At 40.6% G+C, this 10,621-nt stretch overlaps 2 pseudogenes; both read left to right on the plus strand.

The window, feature by feature from the left end:
* Positions 1-2,891: 2,891 nt before the first annotated feature.
* LOC111767933 (52 kDa repressor of the inhibitor of the protein kinase pseudogene) lies at positions 2,892-7,942 on the plus strand (annotated as a pseudogene).
* LOC138919094 (52 kDa repressor of the inhibitor of the protein kinase-like) lies at positions 7,896-9,329 on the plus strand (annotated as a pseudogene).
* The last annotated feature ends 1,292 nt before the right edge of the window (positions 9,330-10,621 follow it).

Raw genomic sequence — 10,621 nt, forward strand, 5'->3', positions numbered from 1 at the left:
CATTTCCTTTCATTTTTTTAATTCAAAATTGGCTTTTAATCACAATCAGTTTTATAGGCCTTCCCATCAACATCACTGATGCTCCCAATGCTAGACACAGTCAAGTACCTAGGAGGATGAGTAACAGAGCCTGAATTTACCACCATTTCCCCCTAGGATTCTTTCTGCAGACTTTCTTTCCTGACTCTCTTAAAACTCCATCTTTTTATTCTTTGAACCCAGGCCATTCCAAAACGAGAAAAATTGTTTATCATCTAATTCTTGTTAACGCTCCTTCTACTAGTAAAGATAGTTGAAGGTCAATAGTCTTAAAAGCCAAGGTGTTTTTGGATGTGGGTCTAGAGTCAAGAATACCCTGTGAACAATAATAACAATAACTTACATGTATAAGTCACTTTGCAATTTACAAAGCACTTTCACAATGTTCTTATTTGCTCTTTTTAATACCCTGTATGGTAGACAGGGATTATTAGCCTAGATTTAAAGACAAACCTGAGGCTCAACGAGATTAACTGACCTGCTCAAGGTCACACAGTCAAAAAGTGATAAAGGCAAGAACCCAGGTCCAGTAAGCTCCAGTCTAATGCATATGCCACTATACCATCCTGTCTCTGAGAAGTGAGCTCTCAGCCGCTGATTAGCCACTGCGTGAGGCCTACATTGTAGAGGACAGATTATCACACAGCTGAAGAAAATATTTACTGGTAAAACCTGTGGGAAGAACCAGCAACAGAGTTCCATAGTTTTCTCAGAGGGTTATTTCTTTAAAAAGTAAAAAAAGTGCCATCGTGCACAGTATAATAAATTTTAAAATGCCTCTAACACTGCTCTTTTTTCCTGTGGCTCCATTCTTTTTCTCAATCAATTCTGACCTAAACTTGCAATTCTAAGTTACACTAGCCAGTCTGGCCGGCTATGTTAATATCTTGCTACTCAAAGTGTAGTGCGTGGATGAAGGATGGAAAGCATAGGTACCATTTGGGAACTTGTTAGAAATGCAGATTCTTAGGCCGGATTCTTACCCCCCAGACTTATTGAATCAGAATCTACATTTTAACAAGATTCCCCAAGTTATTCATGTGCACACTTAAGTTTGAGAAATACTGTGTTAATACATATTAGCAGATGTTTGTCAATATCATTCTGAAAGGGGGGTCATACTAGCATGTTCATTAACAAACAAATTTTAGGTCTGCTTCAGCAAATGAATAATGTTAAATGACAGAATCAGCAGGGCACAAAATATCTGATAATCAAAATATTTGACTTAGGTTTATACTAAATCAGATAGTCCAAATAACTGTGAGATATTGAAATCATGCTGGTTATCATATTAAGACAAATACAACTTTCATTCCAAATAATTTTCTCAGCAGCATAAGCAAAAAACATGGGAAAATTTTCCGTTTTGTATCTCCTTTACAATCACAGAACAAGAGAATTTTACTGTCTATAAAGGAGCCTGCAATCACCTAACCACACATTTCTCTGCCCTAGCTGTATATTAAAACCATCTGAGGATTAGCAACAGATGTTAGCTTGGGGCCAATCTTCCTTACCAAAAAGAAATATATATATATATATAATAATGATCTGAGGAACTTTCAAAACTCTTGGGGGCCTCATCTCCAGACATTCTGATTTAAATATCTAGGCTAGGGACTTGGGCTCCCCATGACTTGAATACATAGCCAGGGCTAAGAACCACTGCCTACCCAACCCCTCATTCTATAGATGAGCAGATTGGGGGTTTAATGAAAACGGGACCAATATAGCATATTTAAGTACAAATTTTTTCATAAATAAGTAAGTAATGACTTCTAAAACCTGAAACTTGTTGACCAAGTGAAGCTTAACTGTTTGGACAATTGTTTACCTTTTTTTTGTTTTTTTTTTCTGGAGCTAAAGGTCTTTTTTTATCACTGGTATTAACTCTGTAAACACGGGTTAACCTTTCTAACCTTTCTCTGAAAGAATTACCAGCCAAATATTTACCCACAGGAGCTGACAGAGGCAAATTGCAAAGGAATAAAACTTGAAATAACGTGGTTGAATCCCACTAACTTTTTCTAACAAACTTTAGCATACATTCAAATAGTTAGAAAGCTAGTTTACATAGCTTACAAAATTAAAAACCAAAGAAGGATTAAAATCTGAGAGGCAAACAGGTGCTAAGGAGATTTTTTAATGGCTGCATCTTCTTTGACACACCTCCCACTAAGAGTGGGGTCTAGTCCCTCCCTTGACACCGAGCAGGCTTGTGATTGCTTTAACCAACAGAGCAAGGCTCGGCAAGTATTTTCTTTCTTTTGTTAAAAAATTTTTTCTTAAATTTTTTTTCTTTTTTTTGTGAGGAAGATTGGCCCTGAGCTAACATCTGTGCCAACCTTCCTCTATTTTGTATGTGGGATGCTGCCACAGCATGGCCTGATGAGCAAGCAGCGTGTGGATCCGTGCCTGGGAACTAAACCCATGAACCTCAGGCCACCGAAGCAGAGCATGCAAACTTAATCACTATGCCTCAAGGCTGGCCCTGGCCAACCTTTTCTATAAAGAGCCAGACAGTAAATATTTTAGGCTTTGCAGACCACACGGTCTCTGTTGCAACTACTTGACTGCAAAGCAGCCATAGACGGTATGTAAACAAGCAGACACGGCTGTGTTCCAGCAACACTTTCTTTACAAAGACAGGTGGCCGACTGGATTTGGCATGAGACCATAGTTTACAATCCTTGCAATAGAGTATGGAAGAAATGACACAATATGACTTCTGAGGCTAGGTCATAAAAGGCCCTGAAGCTTCTGTGTGTGTCTGCTGGAACACTCACTCTTAGGAAGCTCCCTCTCGGAACCTAGGGACCATCCTGGGAGAAGCCCAAGCCAGTGAGAGAGACCCCATGTAGGTGGTCTGGTCAACAGCCTTGGCTGAGCCCAGCCTTCATGTCATCCCAGCCCAGGTCCTGGCATGTGAGTGAAGAGGCCTCCAGATGATTCCAGTTTCCAGTCTTTCAAGTCACCCCTCAGCATTGAGTCTTCCTGGCAGAGGCCCTGAACACAGCAGAGCAGAGACAACACATCCCTACCACACCCTATCTGAATTCTGTGAGGATATAAAACTGCTGTTGTTTTCGTGCTGCTAGGTTTAGAGGTGGTTTGCTATGTAGCAAGAGATGGCTGGAGCAGAGGCTAACTAAGAAAACTCTAAGAGCACATGTGGAAGGCTAAAAATTTTAGAAAAGAAAACAGGAGTTGGAGAATTCAATGGAAAATATGCTCTTTTTTTCGAAAAACAATTTATGCTTGTAAGTAATAAATTTAAAGGAACTTATAATATCCTGTTCATATAAATAATATAAATTCTAGAGTACTACATGAAACATATAGTTGCCCATCAATTTGGGATTATTCTACAACAATGGCTTTATGGCTGTTTGATATAACAAATCTGGGACTAGTTACCAACTAGTCATTAAATATTTATTTGATTGAAAATAGTGAGCAATTAGGATCAGCTAATTTAGTTCAATGGGCCAAACCAGTTTCTACGTATTGTAGAATATTGAATGCTCCTCTATGCTATGCTTTTAGACACCTCGTAGGTAGTACTAAAAATTTATTAAGCTAATGTTTACTAGAAAATCTTTCTAACTTTAAGTAGTGTGATCTATGCTATTAATTGCACGTAAATTATTGTAAAATCTAACCTACTATTCGCTAATGCTGAACTTCATGAATACATGGATTAACAAATTGGTAACAATTTGTTATAAGTGTTTAAACTCCCCTCCTGAACGAGCAAAGCCCTGTAGTGTCATCTTTGTGCTGGGGTTCTGGGAGGCTGTGTCAGATATGGGACGTATTGGGATTGTCCTAAGAAGTACAGAGTTTAGATTCAAGCAAATCTGAAAGCATTACTCTGAGACACAAATAAAATCAAGTCTGGCACAGCAGAGACAAAAAGCAGGCATGGGATAAGGGTATAATCTTAAGCCGCCAACATAGAACAAGCATTTAAAAGAAAGACTAAAAATTCATCAGAAATACTGCAAGAGTTACTGGAGCATAGCTGCAGGGACTTCTCCAGGGAAGGAGCATGGTTTTAAGATCAGTTCTGACGTGGCTGTGTGTGTGTGTCTGTGTGTGTGTTTCCCCCTACACCACCATGCAACACTCGGGACACCCCTGGGTGTCCTACAATTCAACTCAATTCTGACCCTAGCTCCCTGCAGATAGCACCAGATCCCAAAGGTAAAGGGCTCAGTCCTATGAGACTGCCCTTGGCTTCAGAAGCCAATCGCAAGCCCAGGTTGTTTCCTGTGCTTCTGACCAATCAGCTATAGATTGGAGGTTCCAAAGACCCCCTTCCTTGGACTTCAGATACCAGTCGCAAGTCCAGCTTGTTACCTGTACTTCTGACTGACTGGCTGTAAGTCAGTGGTTCCCATGACTTCTCATCCCTTTGGATTTGACTTATTAGCTAGAGCGGTTCACAGAACTCAGGGAAACATTTACTTATGTTTACCAATTTATTATAAAAGGTTATGATAAAAGATACAGATGAACATCCAGATGGAAGAGATGTAGAGGGCAAGGTATGTGGGAGGACATGCGGAGGCCCTATCTGGGCACACCACTCTTCCAGCACCTCCATGTGTTCACCAACCCAGCTCTCCCAATGCTGTCCTTTTGGGTTTTTATGGAGACTTCGTTACATAGGCATGATTGACTAAATCATTCACCATTCATAGTCAATTCAACCTCCGGCTCCCCTCGGAGGTCTGGGGGTAGGATTGAAAGTTCCAGCCCTCCAGTCATAAGGTTGGTTCCCCTGGCAACCAGACCCCATCCTTAGGTGACCTAGGGGCATTCCAAAAGTTACCTTATTAACATAACAAAAGGTACCACGATCTCTCTTACCACTAAGGAAATTCCAAGTGTTTTAGAAGCTCTGTGCTAGAAATGAGGACAAAGACCAAATATAATTATTATAATTCACAATATCACAGGAAGGAAGCCATTAAGAAATGGTATTCCTTCCTGAAATTATGGCTCCATTCTTGCACTCACCTGTCATAGCTGACAGGTCTCACTGCCAGTACCCCTATTAGCCTCCCATGGTTAAATTCTTGCAACTAGTTGCCATCCAGCAATATTCTACACTTTGCCAGCCTTAACAAACATAAAGTACATGGCAAACTACCTACAGGTGGGACATCAAGTTGAAGAACCATACTATCAGGTTAGAACAAGATTTCTCACAGCTTTGGCCCTATTGATATTTTGGATAAGATAATTCTTTGTTGTGGGGCTGTCCTGTGCATGGTAGGATGTTTAGTAGCATCCTTGGCCTCTCCTCACTAGATGCTAGTAGTGCCCCCAACCCCACAAGTCATGGCAATCAAAAATGTCTCCAGACATTGTCAAATGTCTTGCGGGGGGGGGGTGGGGGGAGGGCAAAATAGCCCGCAGTTGAGAACCACTGGATTAGAAATAGAACTGTCTACATGATGTTCTTTCTTCTTCCTCTCTTAGAAGACATACTAGGGAATTACTACTGGGGGAGGTAGTGGCTATTCTTGTTGGTAATACAGTGTTTCCTGCTGAACTGACCTCCTCAGTTCCTCAGGACTAAATGACTAGTGGCCTCTTTCAGTTCCTTGCCACATTGACCTTTCCCTGAGGTGGCCCATAACATGACAGCTCATTGCATCAGAACAAGCGAGAGAGAGAGAGAGAGAGAGAGAGAGAGAGAGAGAGAGAGAGAGAGAGAGAGAGAGAGGGAGGGAGGGAGGGAGGGAGGGAGGGAGGGAGGGAGGGAGGGAGGGAGGGAGGGAGAATGCAAGCAAGACCATGTCAGTTTTTTGTAACCTAATCTCAGAAGTCATATCCATGACTTTTGCCTTATTCTATTTATCAGAAGCAAGCCACTAGGTCCAGCCCAGCCTTAAAGGCAGGATCATTAGTGGTCAGCTTAGAAGCCTGCCTACCCCAGGATACAGAGAAAAAATTACAGAGAGGCAATTTTTTTTTTTTAATGTTTGCATGCCTGAAAAGGTCTTTTCTACTCTCACATTTAATCCACAGTTTGTTACAGAATTCTAGGTTGACGGTGCTGGCCTGGCTCTCCTCCCCAACCCTACCTGAGGGTGGGCTACCCTGAGAAGACAGGAAAGGGAGACCTGGACCTGCGGGGTGAGGACACCTAACACCTTCACAGCCCCCAACGGCTTGAGGAAGAGCCATGCCTGGTCTTTAGGTTCCCCAGGCCCACTGACCAGATGCAGAAGTAGGTGAAGAATTGCAGAAGAGCAGACTTAAAAGATAAAACTTAGAAGATAAAACATTATTGGTTATGTGCCAAACACTTTGATCCCACAATGATTGTAACAGCTGGATCTTAAGTTAACATGAGGGAAACATTAAGTTAACATCTTAGGGAAAGGAAGCAATATAGTAATTCTGACCCTGACTCACTAGTCTCTGTGAAGACATTCTAGCCTGCATGTAGCCTAGATGATTAAGCACCTCTCCCTTTTACAGAATTCATGATCTGCTAGTTCTATGACTCTGCTTACGTATATCTCCCAGCTGTGATAAAACAACTTTGTTCTCTGAGTTTTCCAGGAACATGACAACCTCCAGAAAGAAAAATTCTGCGTGGGTACCCATCACGAATGACAGAAGAAAGAGATTATGTGGTACCTTGAAGTTCATCACACTGGATGGTCGACATCCCTAACCCCCTCCTTCCCTGCCCATTTCCCCTATATAACTGCCTCAAGATTCCGTATGATTTGAAGATGGTTCTTTAGGAAACTAGTCGACCATCTTCCGATTATGCTAACTAATCGTATAAATTTTCCTTTCTCAACCACCGGCTTGTTTGTAATTGATTGGCACCAGGTTGCAGTGAGCAGAACGAGCCCCTTTTTGCTCAGTTACATGATCTATAGAACTAGTCCTTACAGGACAGTTATTTACCTTATCAGTCATCTGAACAGTCTGCATAATAGACACAGAAAATGAATTAAAAATTGAGTGAAGATGCAATGAGGACACTGAAACATAAAAACAAACAGAAAAAAAACTGACAGAACTTCTGCACAGGAACAAAAATATAAGGACACAAATAACAATGATGCTCAGAACCCCAGTGCAGAAGAAGGAGGTGAAGAACTGGATGAAGACCTTTTATGTGCATCTCTCGAGGAGAAGGAAAACAACACCTAAAATCATTATTTGAAATTTCAATTCTTAAGTAAACAAAACCTACCTCTGAATGGACATGAGAATGATGAAATCCCTTAAGTTCTCTTTACTCCTGATAGCTTTCAAGCACTGCTGAAGTGTGGGATAAGTTCTGGTGAAAAGGTCCTGAGAAAGCACTTGGAGACAACACAAATTAACCTGTTCCATTGGAAAATAGCAGAATCAGACTAGAGATCTGTGAGAGCTGCCTTTGGGAAGAAACTCTCCGGGAAGAGAGAGACACTTCGCTTCCATGATCACTAACGATGTGTGGACACAGCAGGGGAAGAACACCAGCCCATGCTGGTGAGGTTTGTTGATGATCTCGTACCCAAGAGAAGAATTTGTGGGCTTCCTGCCTCATGAAGCTGATGCAGAAATTTTGGTTGTGCAATTTCACTGTATGATAACTGAGAAGTGGGAACTAAACGTGGAGTACACTAACGTGTAACCAAACGTGGCATATATTGCGTCCAGTAGGTTTTCTTCGAAAATGAAAGGTGTGGGGCTGGCCCGGTGGCGCAGCAGTTAAGTTTGCACATTCTGCTTCTGCGGCCTGGGGTTTGGATCCCAGGTGGGGACCTATGCACCACTTGTCAAGCCATGCTGTGGCTGGCGTCCCACATATTGAGCAGAGGATGATGGGCATGGATGTTAGCTCAGGGCCAATATTCCTCAAAAAAAAAAAGAAAAACAGTTGCTGATTCGACTTTTGGAGAAATATCCCTGAGCTGCCTCCATACTCAGATCTTCCTGTGCCTTAAATATGTGACTGGCAAAACCAGTGCCTGTTGTGGGAGTATCTGTTGCATTGGAAATAACTGAAGAAGTTTGTTCTTTTATCCCTCAATTACCACAACACTTTTATAGCTTGACAATGTAATTCCTCTTTTCTCTGAATAATGAAGGGTAATGACCTGAAGGAAATTTGTCATTCTCAATGGACAGACAGGCATGGTGCTTTTGAAATTTTAATAGCTCTCCTGCAAGCACTCGTTTCATGTTCAGGTATAAATAAGTGACACGAATATTAGATGGAATAACTGTATAGCTGGCAGAGCATGTGTCCTCTGCAGTGTATCAACAAATTTTTATCTCATTTTTGTACTTGAGAATGTCCTATCTTAACCTTAAAAAAATTGTCCTATCTTTTATAAGAGCCTTTGGAAAAAATCTCCGGGGGGCGAATCTTTGATGTTTTCTTTGCAGTCAGCAGCTTCACTGCAGTGTTGCATTCACTAATGAGGTGCTGGAAAATATCAAAACTTACCATGTATTTCATTTGAGGCAGCTATAAATTTGATAACCAAATTTGATATTCAAATGAAACTCCCTGGGAAACTCCACAGAGCTCAGCAAGGTAACCTGGAATCTCAACCAACCTCTGAAAATGACTGTAAAGAGTCCCTAAGTGTTCCAACAGCGGAGCACATTACTCAGGAACTTAACGATATATTCTCAGAACAACACCCCAAAGCTCGTAAACGCTTATCTCTGGTACCGTCTGTCATGGAACAGCTCAAATTCAACACATCAGAAGGACACCAGGCTGACTTGTACAGAAATGACTTAGCCAATCCTGACACACTCCCAGCACAGTGTCACTGTTGGAGAATCAAGTAGAAACAGAAGGAAAGAGAGAGAGCTTCCATCCACCACGTATGAAGCCCTCCATCTGCCGGACCTCTAGTTTTTTCCTAACGTTTATGCATTGCTGAAGGTCCTGTCTATTCCTGTGATGAAAGCTGAGAATAAGTGCCATGAAAATGGATGAGTCTCAAAGCTTACCTGAGGAACACTTTGACAGATTGAAGGTCAAGTAACTTAGTTTTGCTTAACAAAAATTTTTATATAAAACATGATCTGGATTTATTGTAGACATATATATCAAAATCTATACATCTAAGGCGGTGCTTCCTATAGATAATTCATAAACTCTCAAAAATACCTAAGGGAATGTTTAAAAATAGGTTTTCTCCTATGTTTAATATTTAGGGGAAAAGCTGTAAAGTATACATAGGCCAGTTACCAAATTTCTTTGCCTATAGGGCTCCAATTGAATAAATTAGCTATTGATAATCTATCTGTTTAAACAACCACTGTTTTAATGCTCACACTTTGAAGACTTAGCTATTCTTTCAGGAGATAGTACTGAAAGTGCCAAATTTCATTTCTGCATGATCTCTGATACTGGCACTCTGGAATTGTCTAAAGTCATTTTAAACACAGCATTTATCATCACTATGGATCCAACTGTATTGAGTTATCAGTTCTTTGAAGGAATAGATTTGGAGGATGTGTAGGAGGAAGGAATACATTTTATAAAATGTTACAATGTCTCTCACAATCGACCTTTGACTAGTTGAAGTTTTAAGTATATGTTAAAAATCTGTGAGGAGGGGGCCGGCCCCATGGCGAGTGGTTAAGTTCGCCTGCTCTGCTGCGGTGGCCCAGGGTTTCACTGGTTCGGATTCCGGGCGCGGACATGGCACCACTCATCAGGCCACACTGAGGAGGTGTCCCACGTCCCACAACTAGAAGGACCTACAGCTAAAAAATATACAACTATGTACTGGGGGGATTTGGGGGAGAAAAAGCAGAACGAAAAAAGAAAAAAAAAAAAGATTGGCAACAGTTGTTAGCTCAGGTGCCAATCTTTAAAAAAAAAAAATCTGTAAGGGAAGAGAGAAAAACTGTGAGCTCCTTAGACAACGGTGTCAGTGTAGGTTTTGTCTTTATCAAGTGAACCCAAAGGAACAAGTTACAATTGAAGTTCGAATAGAAGAGCCTATCGTTGTTTCACATCTGGTTGTTGCTATTTAGATTACTTTCTTGAGCCTACACCTGCCTGTATCATAAGCTTTTTATCAGGTATATGATAAATACTTCCATATCATGCTCAACCCAGAATCAGAGGACATGGATACTGACAACTGATTCATCTGTTTCCTTCTTTCTTTCTTTCTATGACTATATTTACTTCTTCCTCTTGATCTGGAAAACTTGCAAAACATAAATGTTTTGTGGTTTATTTAGGAACAATACAGAAAATATGACTATTATTTTTAGTGAGAAAAATAAATTTTATTTCAATCTAAGTAAATTTTTATTTCAGTGAAATAAGCTTATTTCAATATAAATAAAATGTAGATTTAGGGTTGTTTAAATTTGTTTTAAAATTTTGTTTTAAAAACATTATGCCCAGATGGGTTCACTGGTGAATTCAACCAAGCATTTAGGGAAGAAATTATACCAATTCTCTATAATCTCTTCCAGAAGATACAAGCAGAGGAATTACTTCCTAACTGATTTTATGAGGCCAGAATTACCCCAATATCAAAACCAGACAAAGACATTACAAGAAAAGGAAACC

Source organism: Equus caballus, chromosome 1 (genome assembly GCF_041296265.1).
Source record: "Equus caballus isolate H_3958 breed thoroughbred chromosome 1, TB-T2T, whole genome shotgun sequence".
NCBI classification, from domain to species: domain Eukaryota; kingdom Metazoa; phylum Chordata; class Mammalia; order Perissodactyla; family Equidae; genus Equus; species Equus caballus.